Here is a 22,638-nt window from a genome sequence, read left to right as displayed (position 1 = left end):
TTTTTTGAGATGGAGTCTCACTCTGTCACCCAGGCTGGAGTGCAGTGGCGCAATCTTGGCTCACTGCAAGCTCCACCTCCCAGGTTCATGCCATTCTCCTGCCTCACCCTCCCAAGTAGCTGGGACTACAGGCACCCGCCACCACACCTGGCTAATTTTTTGTATTTTTTAGTAGAGACGGGTTTTCGCTGTGTTAGCCTGGATGGTGAGAAAAAATTTTAATATTAATTCTGCTCAAGCAATGTCAACTAGGAAACATAATTTACTAAAAAGTGGTGGTAGATATTAGTGAATTTTCTAGCATTTTGGCTAAATCTAAAAATAATTTTAAAATATTTATAAAATGTAAATCTATCTCTAAACTTTGGTTCTATAGCTCTACCTCTTTTTTAAACTGTATTAATTTACAAATATCATATGCCCACAATATGACACTGCAGAAAGATCAAAGGAGCACATAAAGATGATGCTTTTTACCCTTTCCAGTGACATATTTTTAAAAGTCTTATCTCTGGATGTTTAAAACCAAAGTATTCTGCTATTTCAAAATGTCATTGTTTGCACTCTAACTAAATTGTGGAAAAAAAGGCAAATCTGAATATGACATTATTCTTTCAGTTATAAAAATAATCATTGAATTTATTGAAAACTATTTAATGTCAAATATATAATACAATATAACTCTCAGAACAGTCCCTATGAAATAAATATGGTAACCAAATTATTTTCATTTTATATATCGGGTAGCTGATGCAAAAGACATTCAAATGATATGTTAGTGTCTATTCATTCCACAAGTATTTACAGGGCATCTACTCTATGCCAGCAGTATTCTGGATCCAAAACAAAGATTCTCACTTTATTGGAGCTTACATTCCAGCTGCAGAGAGAAAGACAATAAATATATTAAATAAGAAAATAATATAATAGAAAGTTCTATGGAAAATAAAAGAGCTGGGAGGAGGTGGTTTATATTTTTACTTTTCTTTCTTTCTTTTTCTTTTTCTTTTTCTTTTTTAAGACAGAGTGTTGCTGTACTGCCCAGGCTGGAGTGCAGTGGTACTATCTCAGCTCACTGCAACCTTTGCCTCCCAGGTTCAAGCAATTCTCCTGCCTTAGCTGGGATTACAGGTGAGCACCACCATACCCAGCTTATTTTTGTATTTTTAGTAGAGATGGGGTTTCACCATTTTGGCCAGGCTGGTCTCAAACTGTTGACCTCAGGTGATCCACCTGCCTCGGCATCCCAGAGTGCTGGTGGCCTCCCAAAGTGCTAGGATTACAGGTGTGAGCCACTGCTCCTGGCCCTATAGTTTTAAAGAGTGCCACTGTGACAGTGCATTTGAGCAGAGACTTGAAGGAAACATGGAAGAGCACCATGTCTATGTCTGTGGAATAATATTTAAGGTTGAGGAGACAGCCAAAGTAGAGTCTCTCAAGTGGGAAGGTGTGCAACATGTTTCACAGTGAATGAATCTAAGCTTTCACTGCGAATTTCTGTGAGGTAATAGGGTAGACATAGTTGGAAAAGAGCAAGTTGTGTGTTTGTACAAGTCCTTGACTTTTTAAAGCACTGCATTTAACAAACATTAATTGCATCTCAATGATTCTTTCATTTGTTCTGGATTCAACAAATATTATCTCAGTTCCTACTATGTATCAGGTACCTTGATAAAAAGGACCAGCAAATTCTCGCCCACAGGCACACGATGAGATAGAAGACATAGCCTATGTTCTCTAGAAGCTTACCATCCTTTGCCTAAGACACACTACCACTCTCATACCCACCAGGATTATTTAATTGAACATACATTAAACTTTCAATCATAGTTAATTAGAGCGAAGAGCTACATCTCATAAAATAATTATAATAATAATATTTACATAAAGTCTTATTTGGGGAATTTAAAATCTTTACAGAAAATGTTTTAATAATGTTTACAACACCGATGTGATTATATGTATTGTATTAGGCAGGATTCCCTAAAGGGACAGAACTAATAGGATAGATGTATATCTGATGTAAATATGAAGGGGAGTTTATAAAGGAGTATTGACTCACACGATCATAAGGTGAAGTCCCACGATAGGCTGTCTGCAAGTTGAGGAGCAAAGGAGCCAGTCCAAGTCCTAAAACCTTAAAAGTAGGAAAGCTGACAGTGCAGCCTTCGGTCTGTGGCCAAAGGCCCAAGAGCCCCTGGCAAACCACTAGTGTAAGTCCAAGAGTCCAAAAGCTGAAGAACGTGGAGTCTGATGTTGGAGGGCAGGAAGCATTTAGCACGGGAGTAAGATGAAGGCCGGAAGACTCAGTAAGTCTGCTCTTTCCACCTTCTTCTGCCTGATTTATTCTAGTCGTGCTGGAAGCTAATTAGATGGTGCCTACCCAGACTGAGGGTGGCTCTGCCTCTACCAGTCCACTGAATCAAATGTTAATCTCCTTTGCCAACACCCTCACAGACACAATTAGGAACAATATGTTGCAATCCAATCCAGTTGACACTCAATATTCACCATCACAAGTCCACCCCTTGTCAACATGAACCCATACACATCTCCCGAAATCATACATAATCTCCAAAAAAAGACAATAATAAGGTCATAATTACACCTAACGTAATACAGCTGTTCTTCACACAACCAGAAGCACACTAATCCTTACTCTAAATGCTATTACATAAAGTTAACAACAATTAAATGCTTATGTGAGGTCAATAAATCTTATGTCACATGATAAAGGAAAAAAAGGAAATATAATGAAGATATTTTTCTAGTATATGTGTGTACATGCACAAACATGTTTTTAAATTAAGGAGGAAATACTCATGACAATTACAGTCCTCATTGCTGCAACTGGTCACGTGGTCATAGCTGGTATTGATGACTACCTTCTTCTACTACCCATTCTTTATTCCCTTTGCCTTCACCAAGCATCTCAGCATGTCGTGGTTTTTTACCTGGTTGAGTGAACCAAACCTTCATTCCTGAAGAATCTGGGCCATTTGTAGTCCAGCCTGGATTGGGTTGTTGTAGTTTCTCATTGACCTTAATTAAAGGGTATGGTAATATTGAGAGATGCCGAATCTCCTGTATTCCATGCATACTCTTCCTTACCTCCGTTGTGGAGTAGTAGACTCATTTCATCTTCATAGTCTGGGTCAATCATCCCAGCCAACACTGTTACTCCCTTCTTAGACTGTTGACTTAGAGGTACCCCAAAATGGTCAGGTGACAATCTTAACTTCCAATTTAATGGAATCGTTGTGTCTCCTGGTTGCAGCATTATATCCTCTGGAAGTAAGACCTCTAGACCAGCAGAACTTAATGTTGTGGGAACAGGAAGGAAAACTTTTGCTAGTGGGTCACTAGGGGTGATGGTGAGTGGTGCCATTTCTACTTACACCCCTTGATTCCTGCACCCATGTATCTTGGCTATGGGAGGAACAGTACTGTGTATTGGATGCTGATTCAGAGCATGCACGGCCTTCTGGAGAACTTTGCCCCAGTCCTGTAAAGCATTGTCACCCAGTTGGCATTGTAATTGTGACTTCAGAAGGCCATTCCACCATTCTGTTAATCCAGCTGCTTCAGGCTGATGAGTTCCTGGCCACAGGGACATGATGAGCTAGAAGACATAGCCCATGTCCTCTACGAGCTTGCTACCCATTGCCTAAGACACAGTTCCACTAATATACTCGCCAGGATTATCTAATTGAACATGCATTAAACATGCAATCATAGTTAATGAAAGCAAAGAGCTAAGTCTCATAAAATAATTACAATAACAGTATTTACATAAAATTTTATTTTGGGAATTTGAAATCTTTAAAGAAAATGTTTTAGTAATCTTTACAATACCCATGTGCTTAAATGTATGGTTTTGGAAAGTGTACCCAGACTATTTGATGTTGTGCATCATTCCATATAATTATTTTAGGAGTTTTCATTATTTTATTGTTAACCTCTTTTTTTATTCCTATGTTACATTTTAATACTACATTAATTATTAACGTTTTTAACTTAGAAAGGTAGTTTATTAAGTGAATATTTGTTATAGCCTCTGAAAGGAAGTTTATAATTGGAATATAAACACATAATAGCACATTTTAAATCAACCTCTTTATGTGCCATTGAAAAGCTCTGTTCCTAAATGAACCATATCCATGCAGGTACTATATCATGACCTTTGAAATAAAAGCAAAGAAAATATCATGCCAAATTTTATGTGGAAAATACACCTTTTTGTTTGTGTATAGTGCATTCAAATCTCACGACTTTAGTTGACTTATTAACAGTCTCAATGAGAGCTCAGAAGTGATAGAACAACTCAAATCCAGTTGGACATTGTAGATTAATGTCAATACCAAACATGCTATTGTAGATTAATGTCATTACCACATGCTGTGAAAACAGTGAATGGCTTATAGGCATGAAAATATATGATAGGTTGTTTCCCGTTACACATGTAAGGTGCTTGGAAGTTGCCACTCCATCCTAACAAGTAAAAAGTGAAAGAGCTAATTTACACCCCCACCAACAGTGTAAAAGCATTCCTATTGAGAACCCATGGACACAGGGAGGGGAACATCACACACTGGGGCCTGTCGGGGGGTGGGGGTTTAGGGGAGAGATAGCGTTAGGAGAAATACCTAATGTAGATGAAGGATTGATGGGTGCATCAAACCACCATGGCATGTGTATACCTATGTAACAAACCTGCACGTTCTACACATGTACCCCAGAACTTAAAGTATAATAAAAATAAATAAATAAATAAATAAACAAACAAACCTGATGTCTGGAAAAAAGAATATTTTAAAATAGGTTTTATTTATTCTATAATAAAATAAATAAGATATACTTAAAAATAAAAAATAAATAATTTAAAAAAAAAGAAAACTAAAGAGACTAAAAACCAATAGCTTTTCTTAGATTGTAAGAGATGGGAGGACTCAGGGAAAAACTGCTACCGCAAGGTTAGAGAGACAGACAAGCAAATATAGGGAACTATGGCTTACGGAAGCAGAGACTCACTAGCGGAAACCACATCAGGAACCATGACCAGCGTAGGAAAACCTGAACTATAATTGATGAATTTCTGGAGGATCAGTGCAAACAAGTCTCAGAGTTAAAAACTCCAGAGGGGCCCAGGCATAGGGAATACCAAGGATATTGTGAGATTTATCTACAGAAGCTTCACAAACTTCTCAAAGTGAGTATTAGAAAAAAATTCCCTTACTGCTTCTGGTAGGGAGAAGAGAAGAAAAACCATTTCGAAATACGGCAGAGCATTCTGTTTTTCTTAACAAGACCTAAAGAGCAAGAATAGACTGGCGTGAAATATTTAAAGTATTAAGAGGGCCAAGCACAGTGGCTCATCCCTTTTATCTCAAAGCTTTGGGAGGACGAGATGGGTGGATCACTTGAGGTCAAGAGTTTAAGAGACCAGCCTGGCCAAAATGGTGAAACCTTGTCTCTACTAAAAATTCAAAAATTAGCTGGACATGGTGGTGCATGCCTGTAATCCCAGTTACTTGGGAGGCTGAGGGAGGAGAATTGTTTGAACCTGGGAGGCAGAGGTTGCCATGAGCCAAGATCACGGAACTGCACTCCAGCCTGGGTAACAGAGTGAGACTCTGTCTCAAAAAAACAAAAAATAAACAAATAAATAAATAAACAAACAAATTAATAAAGTATTCAGAGAAAAATAACCCATCAATGTAGAATTATATACTCTGCAAAATTATTCTTCAAAAGTGAAGGAGAAATAAACACTTTCTCAGACAAAAAACGTTGAAAGAATGTGTTCAGAGTAAACCTCCTTGCAAGAAATGTTAATGGAAGTTTTTTGAGAGAAGGAAAACTATAAAGGCCAGAAACTTGGACCTACACAAAGAAAGGAAGAACATCAAAGAAGGAATAATTTAAGGTAAAATAAAAATGTTTATTTTTCTTACCCCTAATCGATCTAATAACAATTTGTTCAAAATAATCATAGCAGCAATATATTTGATTGTGTATACTTACATATAATATATGTGCTTATGTATACCTATATATAAGTCCAATGAATGACAGCAGTGACACAATGGACAGGAGGGAGGATACGATTTTCTTTATTATAAGATGCTCATATCATCTGTGAAGTGGTACAGGGTTACTTGATGGACTTGGATTAGCTATAGATGTATTTTGTAAACTCTAGGGCAACCACTACAAAAAGTAAAAAAATAAAAAAATAAAAAATAAATTAAAAAAAAAAACAAGTGATATGCTAAAAAAAAGTAGAAAAAAAATTGAATCATATAAAATAATGAAATAAAACCACAAAAGGCAGAAACAGTATAGAAGACAAAAATAGGAACAGAGAAAAAAATAGAAAACAATAAATATAGTAGATATTAACCCAGCTATATCAATACTCATTTTGAATATCAATGATCTAAATACACCAATTAAAAAACAAAGATTGTCTAAGTGAATTTAAAAACCCACCTATGTATTGCATGTAAGAAATGCACTTTCAATACAAAAACACATAGATTATAAGTAAATGGATGAAGAAAATGTATCATGCTAACACTGATCTTAAGATAGCAGGAGTAGCCATATTAATTTCAGGCAAAGCAGACTTCAAAGCAAGGAAAGTTATCAGGGACAAAAGAGGGGTATTACATAATGATAAAATGGTCAATTTTCCAGGAAGACATAAGAATCTTTAACGTGTATCCATCTAATAACAGAGCATCAAACTATGTGAAGCAAAAACCAATAGAACAGCAAAGAGAAGTAGTTCATCTATTAGCATAATTGGAGACTTCAACACTTCTCTATCAGAAATGTACAGATCCAGCAGGCAGAAAATCAGTAAGCGCGTAGTTAAACTCAACAACACTATTAGTCAACTGGACATAATTTGACATCTATAGACAACACCATTCAATAACAGAATACACATTTTTCTCAAGTTTACATGGAACATTCACCAAGGTAGACCACATTGTGGACCATAAAACACACCTTAAAATTGAAAAGAACGGAAATCATACAGTCTCTGATCTGAGAACACAATGGAATTAAATTAGACACCGATAACAAAATGTATCTGAAAAATCCCAAAATACACAGAGATTAAACAACACACCTCTAAATAACACATGGGCCAAAAACAAAATGTCAAAAAACATTAAAAATATTTTGAACTAAATGAAAATTAAAAGAAAACTTATCAAAATCTGTGAGGTGCTACAAAAGTAGTACTTAAAGGGCAGTTTATATCATTGAATACATATATTTAAAAAGAAGAAAGATTTAAAATTAATAATCTAAGTTTCTACCTTAGGAAATAGAAAATGAAAAGCAAATTAAATCTAAAGTAAGCAGAAGAAAATGAATAATAAGAGTTAGCAGAAATCAATGAAATTGAAAAAAGAAAATCAGTATAGAAAATGAACAAAATCTGATTATTTGAAAAAAAGTCAACAAAACTGATAAGCCTCTAGCCAGGCTAATGAATAAAAAGAGAGGACGTAAGTTAATATCAGAAATGAAAGGGTGGACATCACTACAGGTCCCCGGGACACTAAAAGGAAAATAAAGAACACTGTGAACAACTCTATGCCCACAGATTTGATGACCTAGATTAAATGAACCAATTCCTTGAAACTGTCAAAACTCACACAGGATAAATAGACAATCTTAATCAGCTTATATCTATTACAGAAATCAAATCAATAATTAACGACCTTCCAAAACAGAGCAAAAGACCCAGATGGGTTCACTAATTAATTCTACTGAACATTTAAGAAAAATTTCTACCAATTCTCTCAATATCTTTCAGGAACAGAGGGAATACATGTAGTCTCAAATTTATCAGGTTTGAACTTAGAAATTTTCAACTTCAAGATGGTACAAAAGCAATATACATTCAGTACACTCCTCAGCTTACAGTGGGGTATGTCCAAATAACTTCACTCATTGTAAGTTGAAAATCTCAGAAGTTGAAGCACACACTTTTTACTTACAATATTTCCAGTTTATTACAGGCTTATCAGGACTTAACCCCATCGTCAGTCAATGATTGTATGAGGCCCTAATACCTAATAATTGCACTAACAGCAAACCAGACAAAGGCATGCTAGAAACTATAGACCAATATTTCTTAAGATGCAAAAATTATCAAAAAAATATTAGCAAATTGAATGTAACAATGTATAAAAATAATTACACACCACAGTGAAGTGGGATTTATCTCAGACATGCATGGCTGGTTCAACATTCAAAAATCAATTAATGTGATCACCTCAACAGACTAAAAAAGAAAAATCACATGATCTTATCAAGAGATGTAGATAAAGCATTTAACAAAATTCAACACCCATTCATGATCAAATCTCTCAGTAAACTAACAATACAGAGAAACTTCCCAAATTTGATAAAGAATATCTCTAAAATACCTTCAGCTAAGATCGCATTTAATGGTGAGAAATTAGAAGTTTTCACACTGAGACCAAGAACAAGGCAAGGATTTCCCCTCTCACCATTTCTTTTCACAATTATACTGGAACTTCTAGCTAATGCAATAAGACAAGATAAAGGTGGGAAAAAGGTATACAAGTTAGCAAGGAAAAAATAAAACTGTTTTTGCAGGTGACATTATTGTGTACATAGAAAATCAGAAAGAATAGACCAAAAAATATCCTGTAACTAACAAGTGATTATAGCAATGTGGCAAGATTAAAGGTTAATATACAAAAGTCATTTGGTTTCTTCTGTACTAACAATGAAAAAGTTGAAATTAAAAGAAACGTAATATTTATATTAGAATCAAAACGGATGAAATAGGTGTAAGTCTATCAAAATATGACAAGATCTATATGAGGAGAACTACAAAACTCTGATGGACTAAATCAAACAAGAACTAAATAAATGGAGAGAGATTCCATGTTCATGTATAGGAAGACAGTACTGTCAAGATGTGAGTTCTTCCCAGCTTGATCTATAAATGCAATGTAATCATAGTTTAAATCCCCACAAGTTGTTTTGTGGGCATTGACAAACTGATTCTGAAGTGTAAAGGCATGCCAGAAGACACAGAATAGCTAACACAATATTGAAGGAGAAGAACAAAGTTAGAGGATTGACACTACCTAACCTCAAGATTTACTATAAAGCTACAGTAATCTGGCAGTGTAATATTGGTGAAAGAACAGACAAATAGATCAATCGACCAAAAAAGACAGCCCAGAAATAGACCCACATAATTAAATCAACTGATCTTTGACAAAGCGATGAGACAATTCAATGGAGAATACATAGTCATTTACCAAATGGTACTGGAACAACTGCATGTTCACATGCAACAAAAAATTAATCTAGACACACCCTTCACCAAAATTAACTCTAAATGGATCATAGATCTAAATGTAAAGCACAAAAATATAGAACTCCTACAAGATAACATAGAAGAAAACCTAGATGATCTTGAATATGTTGATGACATATGTGTTTTTAAACATAACTCCAAAGACAATATTCATGAAATAAATTATTTATATGCTGAGTTTCATTAAAATAAAAATCTTCTGACCAGGCACGGTGGCTCACACTTGTAATCCCAGCACTTTGGGAGACCACGGCAGACAGATCACCTGAGGTCAGGAGTTCGAAACCAGCCTGGCCAACATGACAAAACCCCGTCTTGACTAAAAATACAAAAATTAGCTGGACATGGTGGTAGGTGCCTGGAATCCCAGCTGCTCAGGAGGCTGAAGCAGGAGAATCGCTTGAACCTGGGAGGGGGAGGTTGCAGTGAGCAGAGATTGTGCCACTGCACTGCAGCCTGGGAGACAGAGCAAGACTCTGTCTCAAACTAACAAACAAACGAAACAAAACAAAACAAACTTCTGCTCAGTGAAAGATAAGAGAATGAGAAGTCAAGCCACAGACTGGGAGAAAATATTTGTAAAAGACACATTTGAGAAAGTACGGTTATCCAAAATATACAAAGAACACTTAAAATTCAACAATAAGAAAGCAACGAACCAGATTTTTAAAAATGAGCCAAAGACTTTAACAGCCACCTCATCAAAGAAGATAAACAGATGGCAGATGAGCATATGAAAAAGTACTCTGTGTCAGGAGGGAAATGCAAATTAAAACAACAATGAGGTACCACTACACATCTATTAGAATAGCCAAAATTCATAACACTGACAACATCAAATTCTGATGAGGGTCTGGAGCAAAGGAGCTCTCATTTATTGCTGGTGGGAATACAAAATGATTTGATCACTTTAGAAGACAGTATGTGGCAGTTTCTTATAAAACTACAAATACTCTTACCACATGATCCAACAACTCCACTCCTTGGTATTAACCCAAAGGAGTTGAAAACTTATATTTCCACAAAAACCTGCACATGGATGTTTACAGCAGCTTTATTCATAATTACCCAAACTCGGAAGTAACCAAAATATCCTTCAGTAGGTGAATTATAAACTTTGGTACATATAGACAGTGATATATTATTTAGTACTAAAAAGGTATAAATACCAAGCCATGAAAATACATGGGGGAACCTTGAATGCATATTACTAACTGAAGGAAGCCATAATGAAAAAGCTATGTACTGTGTGATTCCAACTGTCTGATATTCTGGAAAAGACACAACTATGGAGACGGTAAAGAAATCAGTGATAGCCAGGAGGATTGGGTGAGATGAGAGAGAATGAATAGGTGGAGCACAGAAAATTTTTAGGAGAGTGAAAATACTCTGTATGATACTATAACAATGCAAACATGTCATTATACATTGTCCAAACCCATAGAATGTGTAACAGCAAGAGCGAACTCTGATGTAACTCTGTGGACTTTGTCTGATGATGCTGTGTCAATGTAAGTTCATAAGATATACCATATATATATATATGTCATACGTATATAACAGCTGCTACTACTACTACATGACTACATGACTACTATAGTATACACCGTAGTAGTCATCGTCTTTTATACATACATATATATTAGTCATGGTAGTTTCATGCATGCACTTTTACTTGCAGCAAGTACTACAGTCTTCATAGGGATGAAACAGAAGTTTCAAAACATCTATTAATAATAGGCCATCTTTCTTTCCACCAACATTTACTAAATTACATTAGGCAATGCTGCCCCTAATGATAAGAAACTAAAGGTGAATAATAATTAGCATGTTCTCCCATTGAGTGAGGTAAGAGAAGTGAGACAAGAGAAGAGAATGATATAAATGAACATCTATCTGACACAGTCCAACAGGAACTGAGTAGTGGTTGGTGTAGCACACTTGAATACCAAGAGAAAACAGTGATTCTGTCTCTGAGATCATTGAGGATGATATGGTTGAGGTTAGCTCTGAGTTAAACCTTGAGAAGTAGATAGGAGACGTACAGTCAGACATCTAGGATGGCACTACAAGAAGGACCAACATCAGGAAAAGAATGGAAATCTAAAAGTACATGTAGTATGTGGTAGCCGGTATAGATAAGAGCTTCAGGCCGGGCGCAGTGGCTCATGCCTGTAATCCCAGAACTTTGGGAGGCCGAGGCGGGTGGATCACGAGGTCAGGAGATGGAGACCATCCTGGCTAACACGGTGAAACCCCATCTCTACTAAAATATACAAAAAATTAGCCTGGCGTGGTGGTGGGCACTTGTAGTCCCGGCTACTTGGGAGGCTGAGGCAGGAGAATGGTGTGAACCCAGGAACCAGAGCTCACAGTGAGCCAAGATCGTGCCACTGCACTCCAGCCTGGGTGACAGAGCAAGACTCCGTCTCAAAAAAAATTAAAAGAGGTTCAGTTTGGTATGTCAAGATAAGGGGCAGCAAGGTGATTTGGAGCCAGATTATAAAGAGCCAATACTACCCCATCATCAGCCCTTAACATGCATTAATGGTCAGGTGGCTGTGTATCATCCCATTGGTTCCTGCTCACTTGTTCTTTCCTCTAATTTTATGATTTCTTAAGCAGTTTCATCTGGTGGTCTAGCTTAGATGGTATACAGAGCTATAGTAAACTAATTCATTGGCCAAGATCATAGAAATAAAGTTAGCCTCTGAGAATGAATATAATAAAAACTGACACACATTGAATAAAATTCACCATCTATAAAAGTAAACCAACACATTTTCTATAAAGGTTGTATAAGGAGCACAGAAAAATCATTCAAAGTATAAATATTATAGTCAAACAGATCAAGCTTTGTATCTACTCTTACTGGCCGTGCCACTGTGAGTAGTTATTTAACTTCTTGAAAGATTCTTTTTCTGTCTGTAAAGTGGGGCTAATAATTTCTATGCTGTGTTGTTCTAAGGATTAGAGATAAGTCATGTGAAATTCTAAACATAGTGCTCAGCATATGCAAATACACAGCATGTAATGGTTCTTACTGTGGTACTTAGTAAAAGTGGCATCAGTTAACTTTTCCTACATAACAAAACATCTCAAATTTAGGATTGAAAATGACTATTAATTTAGTTCATGATTGTGGATGTTAGCAATTTGCTTAACTGGGCTATGCTGCATGGTTCTTCTGGTCTTACCTGGTCTTACTCCATCTGTGGTCAAGTTCCAAGTAGGCTAGGGGCTGGCTAATCTAGGTCAGCCTCAGCTGGATGGCTTGTCTCTGTGTCATGTGGTCTGTCATCCTTCAGCAGCCTACACTGGCTTGTCAACTTGGCTTGGTAGGATTTCAAGAGAGGAAGCAGAAAAGCACTAGGCCCCTTCAAGCTTTGGTTTAACTCTGGCACAACATCACCTCTACCATGTTCTGTTGATTAAAACAAGTCACAAAATCAGTCCTCACCCAAATGTTGGGTAGATAAATGCCCCCACATGATGGGAGTCCTTCTGAAGGGGCATGGAAACAGGGAGGTAATAGTGTTTTCAAACAATCTACCATGAGAGGGTTGAAGCCTAAAATCAACTAGAATCTCTAATGTAAATTGAAAGGATAGGAAATCAATAAGGTATAGTCTTGATGTAGTAGAGAGGAACTTGGAATCAAAAGACCTGAGCTTAATCCCTGCCTTCGCTATTGATTAACTTGACCCTGGTAAAGTAATTTAAATTATCCGTGCCTCGTTATTATCAGTATAAGATTCCTTAAATTCAAGATTGTGGGGAATAAATGAGATAATGTATGTGAAAATCTGTACTAAACTGTAAATATAGAAACAAATATAATGGATAATTATTTTTGATATAAAATGTACTTTATAAATTATAAAAGAATCTAGAACCCCTTACCTTTTACCATCTATGTGTCCTTCTTATTTTGTCTCTAGAAGGTAGAAAGTACAGTGTATATGAAAATATATATTTTTAAAAATATATAAAATGTATAAACAAATACAACATAACAAATGTCATAGCAGAAAAATGCAAAGGATACTGAGGAATCTCAGAAGAGGAGTGCCTGCCAAAAGAAGTCAGGGGAGCAATGGGGCACAGGAGAGGTATCCCAGAAGGCAACGTCTACATGAGAAGCAAGAATTTACTAGAGAAAATGGTTGAAAATTCAAATCCAAATGCTTAGCTGATTAGAAACCATTGTTTAGTCCCTTGCCTGCATAAACCAGGTTCCTATTTAGGTATCTTGCTTCATTTTCTGTGGAATATAACCATTTGTTTCTCCCTAAGTCAGCCAAATTGAACTACCTGAGATTTCTTAAACACAGCATATTCCTTAAATACATCATCCTTTGCTTTTGCTCCTGCTGCTCACTCTACCTGGAGTACTCTACCTCCTTGGATTTTTAAATCAATTTCCAATACAGACATACCTCATTTTATTGCAATATTGTGTTTTTTTTACAAATTGAAGGTTGTGGCAATCCTGCTTCTAACAAGTCTATTGGTGCCACTTTTCCAACCGCATACACTCACTTCATGTTTCTGTGTTCATATTTTGGTAATTCTTGCAATATTTCAAATTTCTTCATTATTGTTACACCTGTGATCTGGGATCAAACCTGCAGTGTCTTCGAGGTATACTTCTAAGTGTCCATGGGTGATTTCATAATTGGTCAAGTGTTCCTGTTGTATGGTGCCTTCCCTGATTCACACAGCTACAAATGATTACCCTTTCTTTTCCTCTTATTTTATCTTGGTTAGTGTTATTTTTTGTATCAATTTTCATGTTTCCTTTATTATGTCATATGCTTTGACCATTCCTTATACATTTAAACAAAAGGAACAGAAATATGATCAAGATAATTCAGCATGCAAATTACACTCAGGAAGCAAAGTAATTCAGTGTGGTCAAAGCAAAAGTTGCGCTGTGGTCTTGTATAGCCTATTATTTTATCCTGAAATTGGATTTGAAGCCAAAGTGTGATATGAGGAGGTTTGTCTCTTTAGAATAATTTGGCACATAGCATAGGCTGAAATCAGATATGGGGCAACTAATAAGGAAACTTCTGCAGTAATCCAGGGAAGAAATGGTGAGGATCTTAATACAGTCACAATGAGGAACATGGAGATATTTGAGAAATAAACTAGAGCAGTACTTCTCAAACTTCCCTGTACTTTAGAACCACCTAGAGAGCCTTGAAAAACTCTGATGCCTGCACCTCACTCCATACAAGTTAACTCAGAATCCTTGGGATTGTTATCATTTTTTAACTCACTAGATAATTTCAATGCTCAGTCAAGTTTGAAAACCGGTACTTGGTAAATCATTGGATGTGGGTGACAAAGATAGGATATTCCTGGTTTTCTAATCTGGGACAAAAGAGTGAGACATAAATATATTTAGTGTGGATAAATAAGCAAATTTAGAGTGGAGAAATTTAAGTTTGGTTTTGAACAAATGGAAATTTGGTGCTAACAGGTAGTCATATATGCAATTCTTGCACTTAGGAAAAATGTGCAGTTTAGAGGTATACACTTTTGGGATTTTCTGCATGTATTAGTAGATATTATTCATAATCATTGCGAATATGATGTTTAGTGAATGCATGTGAAATGAGACTAAAAGAGGACCGTGAGTGGACCCTGAGAGCATCAACATGTGAGAAATTGGCAGAGGTAGAGAAAGGAACACCAAAAAAAAAAAAAAAGGAAAAGTAAGTGGTATCTCTGAAGCTCAGTTAGAAGAGGGATTCAAGAAGCTGGAGGTGGTTAGTAGTCTTAAATGCTGAAGAGAGTTTAGTACAGATCTGGGCTGAAAAGTATCTAATATATTTGGTGAGGTCACTGTTAACCTTGGGGAGATCAATTCCTAAGCATATTGGGGACAGGAACTAAATAAAAACATATGGAGTGATCAAAAGGGGAGGAAAAAGCAAGTTGCTGTAGCTCCTGGACTGGTACAGTGGTTGTTTCCTGTTGTATTGGAAAACATCTCTGATTTTTTATAGAAAATTTTGTATATTGTTTAACTTTAAATATGACTTTTCTAGATTTGAAATAGTTTCGTAAATAAGACATTTGTCAGCCCCCAAATAAACCAAAAATTGAATTTTTAAATAATTTTAAAAGACAGCTTATAAGCATACTAGTCTCATTTATGACCATTAAATAAGCAATGAGCAAATAAAATTTGAAAAGCTTATTAATTTCACCTTAAATGTCTTATGGTTAATGTGTCTATTTCAGGAATATTGCACCAATCTCACTTTCACTATATTTGAACTAAGACATAAAGGACATCTAAAATTTGAATGTTGTATGGTTAATTAACATTTAATAAACTTATTTTCTTTGTTTAAATGTCTTTGAAAATCAAATGTCTCATGCTGTTTTTCCTCATCAATATAATCCCAGTAGTCTTAGCAATGATTTTGTTAAAGTGTTTGACAAAACCTGACTTGGCTACTTGTAATTTATAGTTGTTCACCCCTGTCACTTTGCACTTTTTCCCTACTAAAAAATTTAGATTGTCTTGAAGCTGAATTGTTGACTGGATTTCCTATGTAGTTCACAGTATGGTTACAGAATACCAAAACAGCGTTGTCAATGTGTTTTAAAAAGCATGGGCTTGAAGTCAATGGGAATTTGACAAGACAGCCTGCTTGTTATTGTAAGCCATTGCAAGTTTTATGTTGTTCTCCACCTTAATTTTTAATGTGTAAGCTTTAATGACATTCAGTTTTTAAAAGCTACTTAATAAAATAATTTTATTTATTCCCTAAGGAAATGGAATTGTCAAAACAAAAAAAAAGGTGACCATTAAATTTGATTCCTTTATTTAAAAATTCAAAGGATGACAGTGGAAGCCATATAGTACTACTTTTTTTTTTTTTTTTTTTTTTTTTTTTTTTACCAAGTAGGCATCTACCCATTGTTTTTCACCTTTGAGATACCTTTCAGAGAGAAAGAAATATGCAAAATTTGATTAGTAAATTATTATACTTTGCATTTTATATGCTTCGAAGTGTTAATGTCTCATAGAAATTAGATGTTTACAAAAAATATGTACATTTTCTTAAATTGTATTAATTAGTCAAAATGAAAGTCAAAACTATTAAATACTCCAATTTAAAAGTGTTTTCTACAAAGCAGAATTCACTAAAAGAATGACTTTTCAGGAGCACATCAAATTTTAAAGACTGAAGCACTTAAAAGCATCTTGATAAAATGGACCTCAACTCTAAGACAATCTATAAAACCCAATTTTATGTTTTCAGTAATATAAAGAGGACTGTAATCTATGTTCCAATTTCGTAAATCATCTTGTCCTTTTATTTTTACTAGTCATATTTTCATAAATATTGTCAACACCGATTAAATACATCTGCCTTTTTGACCTAGTAATCATACCATATTCTTAGTAAATTTGTTTTCCCTTTCTTTTCTTTCTTCCTTTTTTTTTTTTTTTTTCAAAGACAAAATCTCATTCTGTCACCCAGGCTGTAGTGCAGAGGTACAATCATAGCTCACTGAAGCCTCCAAACTCCTGGGCTCAAGCCATCCTCCTGCCTCAGCCTCCTGAGTAGCTAGGATTACAGGCATATGAGCCACTATGCTTGGCCCATTTTTAGAGACTATTTCATACTTTCATCTCTTCCTCATAGTCACAAACCCGTAACTAGTTCTCTTTACCCTCAGCAAGAGACCTTACATCCTAGTTCATAATGAAAATGTAGACACCAGGAAGAATGATTTTACTTTTTCCACATCGAATTTAGAAACCTAAATGTATCCATAGTTATTTTTCTCTCTCTACTCGTTTTTTATCCTGTTAAATAGAAACAATGCCTCTGCCTCTCTTAAAGGCCACTTTCTCCGCTTGTACTCTCGATTCATCATCCCCTCTTCCCTTTTCAAGAGCTTCTTTCTCTTTCTCAAATCATTTTCACCAGTGTAAAAACATACTCAAATATAGTCCATTAAGAAAAAATCATTAGTCCTCCCATGACCTTGTACAGGCTGCCCTCATTTGTCTTTCAGCTAGCCCAAGAAAACGTTTAGAGAGATTTGTGTATTGCCTCTACTTCTTCATATATTCACTCAACTCATTCCAGCGTGACTTTTGTCCCTGTCACTTCCCTGAAACCCCTCTTATAAAGGTTATGAATGATTTTTCTCTCTTCAAATCCAGTGGACACTTTTCTACTCTTTGACGCAGACTTTCAGAAGCATTCATCACGGTTGATTGTTCCTTACTTTTTGGAACACTTCCTTCTCTTGGCACGACATCACACTCTCTTGTGCCCCCAGGTCAGTCCTAGGGCCTTTCTTTTTCCCTGTATTATTTTCTTCCTTTTGTGAAGTCATCTAGCCTGGTGACTTCAAATACCATTATATTTTGAAGTCTCTAAAACTTGCACCTTTGTCCTTGACCTCTTTAGTGAATTCTCCACTCATGTATCCAGTGGCACAATTGATGTCTTCACTAACGCTCTGCTTACTTAGACGTATTAAATGTAAAATATTGTAATTGGACCTCTTCAATATTCCGCTACTACTTTCTTCATTAGACTTTATTCTATCTCAGTAAATTATTTACATTCACAGTTTAGTAGTTCAAGCCAAATATCTCAGATCATTCTTAATTTCTACTTTTCTCTGTCTCTCTAAATCTGAGCATTCGCCAACTAGAACCTCAGAGCTATCCACTTCTCTATATCTCCATGGATATCATGAAAGCCACATTATTTCTACATAATCAGACTCCTTGCTTTCACCCTTAACCCCCTTATCCCATTCCATATAGTAAGAAGCATCTTTTGAAAATGTACATCAGATTATTTTATCACCCTCCTTTAAACCTTTCTGTGGCCTGCCATTACACCTACAATAAAACCCAATCTCCCACAGGGTTCAGAGCTCCCAGAGATCTGGCTATTGCCTGCTTCTCTCATTTTCTTTCATACTATTCCTGTCCTCTCATGAATCTACAACCACAAAAGTCTTCTTTTTTCCCCTTGAACATACCATGCTCATTCCCAACTCAGTCTTTGCACCTGTAGTTACTTCTACATACCTGGCTGCTTTTACTCACTTCTGCATTTTATTTAATATGAGGTGCCATCTCATCTCTCAGTTTTCAACTTAGGGAGCTTTTTACTGACTATGTATCTGATATGCATATATGTATTCTGTTGATTCTCTGTCATGCTCTCCTCCTCTATTACTGTCTTCCTAACAATAATATTGTAAATAGGTCTAACAGTTGGAACTGGAAATGGTCCAATTAATGTATCTTTTCTTTTTTAATCATTATGGCATTTTCCTCCCTAAAATGTAAGCTTCAGGAGGGCAGGGACTTCTTCTGTCTTGTTCATCACTTCTGAGTTAGAACAGCTATTGGCATATAGTGGGGCTCAAGAAATATTGGTTGGAAGTTGAATGCACGAAGATGCTAAGTCAACTTCTTAAGCTCCATTTTGTGTGCCATTTAATTCCTCTTATAGTAGATGCTCAATTTGCTTATTAATCAATTAGGTGACATTGAATCTCCCACCAGACTGTGTAACATAAAATGTAGGATGGGGGGAGACAAAGTTCAAATATTATGTAGCATCTGGGTTTCACTATCTGCTCATTCAAATAATGTTTTAAAATATGAGCCGTAAAAATTGAGCACTGGAAATGGCATAAATTAAGTGAAATATTGATATAGAAAAAGGTTGCTTTGATTTAAGAATATATTTCATTGGGTATTTATTTCTAATAACATTGCATGATGTCTCACGATATAAAATATCCATCATTCTGTTTTTTTCATAGGAAAAAAAAATCTGTTCCCTCCTGCTTGATTAAAAATAAAATACAGCAAAACACTGAAGGGCCTTGTAATCATCAAATAGATATTAAATTGTGTCCAGTGTCCTTTTAGCGTTAATGTCTTTCAGCCTGACTCTGAAAAATTGCTATCTCTTTTAATAAAAAGTAAAATTACTTTTTGGTCATCTTTATTTCTCAGAAATAGAATGCTACCACATATTTTCACAAACCATCCTCTGGTTTTAGATAAGGATATTTAAAATCCTTAGACCATTTCACATTTCTAAAATAAATATGAAGTTATTTTTTCCTGAAATTTAATTGATTTAAAAAATTGCTTTGAAACATGACAATTGTAGCTTAGCATGTAGTAATTGTCAAGACTTTTAAATCATAAAGCAAGAATGTAAAAATAGAATTTCCTTAAGCTAAAATGTGGTATTTATTAATTTAAATACACAGATATGTTAGTGAGCCATCTGGCCTTAAAAGTGGTGCAAAGGGGATCTCTTTCCATCTCGTGTATTTGTGTACTTTCCACTGTCTCTGCTTTTTTTCCCAGTGTAGTAAGCTTTGGGGTGGGAAAGTGGTTGAGGAGTCAGTGATCACCAGCAGCTGTGAACAAACTTCACACACACACACACACACAAAAATCAAACTTCACAAAAAAAAATCAAACTTCACACACACACAAAAAAAAATCTTTAGCTTTCCCAGTTCCACTGAAGGATTTTGATAGGAGCAGAGTACCCAATTCCTGTGATGAGTGCAAGTGGGGATACTTTCTCTTTTGGGGGGGCAAGAAGGTAGAGTCTGCTTTCAATGGATAGGGAAAGGAGAACAGGATAGTGCTTGGCTGCTCAGAGCATACAATGGAAACCTCCGCTTACCACAATATGTCTCTCCCATCGGTGGCCACCCCTCCTCAGTCAGAGGCTGCCCACCAGCATTCGATGGCATGATTCTCTCAATATCCTGAACAACTCTCTGGATGATATTTATTTTTCTTCATCAAGCCCAATTGTAGTGCCTCATGATTCTCAGCAACCTACAGGGCGAACAATTATCTTAACTAACCCTGGCACAGTCAATATAAATTTGAAGTGAAAAATAGCTCTGTTAAAATTAAAATTGCCATGTAAAAGAGAGAAACAGTGTTAGCCCCTAGTTGAGAGCACATATCATATCCTACTGTCAAGGCTGGTAAACCTTGCTTCCCTTGTGTGGATTTCTTTGGTCAACCCATCTGCCTGGCTAGATTCAGCCCACCTGAAAGGTTTTTCTTGTCCTCCATGGAACCCTGAGAGGGGAGCTGGAGAGAGGGGTGCACATGCTGTGACTGTGCTGATTGAGCAGCCACTTCATAGTTGCATGGGAATGTGAATTAGGGGATTATTTTGTTATGCTAGGAGGTGGGGGGTTTTGTGGTGGTGGTTGTTTTATTTTGTTTTAAGAAAAAAATTTCCTAAAAATGTATGCTTATTGCTTATCAGTTTCACCACAGGGTAACTAGTATCTAATAGCTAATTTTTTTGTTTTTCTTCAGTCTGTATCTTTGTACTGTCTCTGCCCTTGAAGTTCTAGCAACAAGCCTCAGGGCTCTGCTCATTCCCTAAATCCTTAGATTAACAGACTGTTTTTTACTTGACCTCTGCCTTGTGGCCACTGAAGACAATAGAATGCTGTCACCTGCCCCCAGGCATCATCCCAGTTGATTTTTCATTTCAAATAAGGTCCTTAATGTCTCTCTCTCTTTCTGTTTTGTTTTGTTTTGCTTTGCTTTGCTTTGCTTTGTTTTGCAAGGGATGCCTACACCAAGAGGTGTTAGGTCTAGTCCTGGAAGATCTGGTGCCCTCTTTGATATTTCTCCTTGATCTTTTTTCTAACTGGAGAATAGGGTGTAGCACCCCTGAGCAAGATCTTAGATCACTTGGAAAGGGTGGAAAGCATCTCTAACTAAAACTGCATAATTACATGGTGACCCTTTTATGGTTGCAAATGAAACTTGGAGTATGACTTTTCACTTCTTTTAGCCCCTAGAGAAAAGGCCATGGAACAAGCATTCTTACATTTTTCTCCCCAATTCTGAAAAGCTGTAGTTTCACTAGACGAAAAAAGTTGAATCCTAAACTCAATGAATAATAATTTGGCATGCTTAATTTTCTCTATCCATCATCTACTTTTACTTTCTTCTCTTTGTTCCTCTCTCTAAGGAATCTATTCAAAATTGCTGTTTCTCCTGGCTTCCATATTTCGGAAAGTTGTTTAACCTTTATGTGACTAATGTTCTGCGAATTTCTCAGTGGCTTTGATTCAGACTCTCAGATCTTTTGCTTCCTTCTTTTTAGTTGCTTCTCTAGTTGATTAGTCCTGTGTGTTTTAATATCTGATTATTTTTTCATCACCAAGACCGATACCTTCATCAGCCCTAATCACTCTTCACTCTTACTCATATCATCGCCAGCAGTTTTCAATTGTTTATTTTTCCCTTCTCTAACTTATGATATCCATTTCTACTTCATCTTCTTAAAAGGGTAAGCTGACAATGCAACCCCTTGCTCCTAAACCTCTGGTGACCTCATTCATTTTTTCTTTCAGTCTTTGATACGTGCCAAATACCATGCTAGTTACTGTAGATAAATGATGACTAATGCAGAGCAGCCCCAGCTTTCATGGTGTTTGTAGTCTATCCGGAAAGAAAAAAAAAGGAAAACTTTAAAGACAGACTTCTCTCCCTGGTTTTTAGAACTCTCTCCAATATGGTCACAATTTTGTATCCTCCTGATGAAATCATTTATCTGACTTTTACAGCATATCTTTGGATTTTTCTCAACGTAAATAAAAAAGCTCTATGAAGTGAGAGCATAATGGCTTTTAGAGGATTCTTAACACTAGACTCTGCAACTTTAAGCTTGGCACAAACTCTTTGTGTCTCAATCTCTTACTTTATAGAGATAGAATCTTGCTCTGTTGCCCAGGCCGGAGTGCAGTAACGCGATCATAGCTCCCTGTAACCTTGAACACCTGGAGTCAAGTGATCTTCCCATCTCAGCTTCCTGAGTGGCTGGGACTACAGGGTCAGGTCACCACACCCAGCTAATTTTTCTATTTTTTTGTGGAGACAAGGTATTGCTATGTTTCTCAGGCTGGTAATGAATTCCTGGGCTCAAGCGATCTTCCTGCTTCTGCTTCCCAAAGTGCTGGGATTATAGGCATGAGCCACCGCACCCAGCCTCAATTTCATAGTCTTTAAATGATAATGATAGGAAATAATTACTTACATGTAAGTATTTGCTTTGGGCTAGCAAAACCTAGTGGTTAAAAGCACAGACTCTCAGTCAGTCACACTGCCTGGCTCTGGGTCCTAGCTCTGCTCCTTATCACCTATATGACTGTCAGGTCTCATTGCCTCGGCGTCTTCATCTGTA

At 36.3% G+C, this 22,638-nt stretch overlaps 1 protein-coding gene across 1 annotated transcript in view; it reads left to right on the top strand.

Moving 5' to 3' along the window:
* Positions 1-22,638, top strand: part of DPYD (dihydropyrimidine dehydrogenase) — a 903,050-nt gene that overhangs the window by 565,170 nt on the left and 315,242 nt on the right. The gene's annotated exons all lie outside the window — the stretch shown is intronic.

The sequence above is a fragment of the Mandrillus leucophaeus genome, unplaced genomic scaffold (assembly GCF_000951045.1).
Source record: "Mandrillus leucophaeus isolate KB7577 unplaced genomic scaffold, Mleu.le_1.0 Scaffold884, whole genome shotgun sequence".
NCBI classification, from domain to species: domain Eukaryota; kingdom Metazoa; phylum Chordata; class Mammalia; order Primates; family Cercopithecidae; genus Mandrillus; species Mandrillus leucophaeus.
The sequence above is the reverse complement of the archived record's forward strand: the minus strand, read 5'-3'. Positions and strand labels throughout refer to the sequence as shown.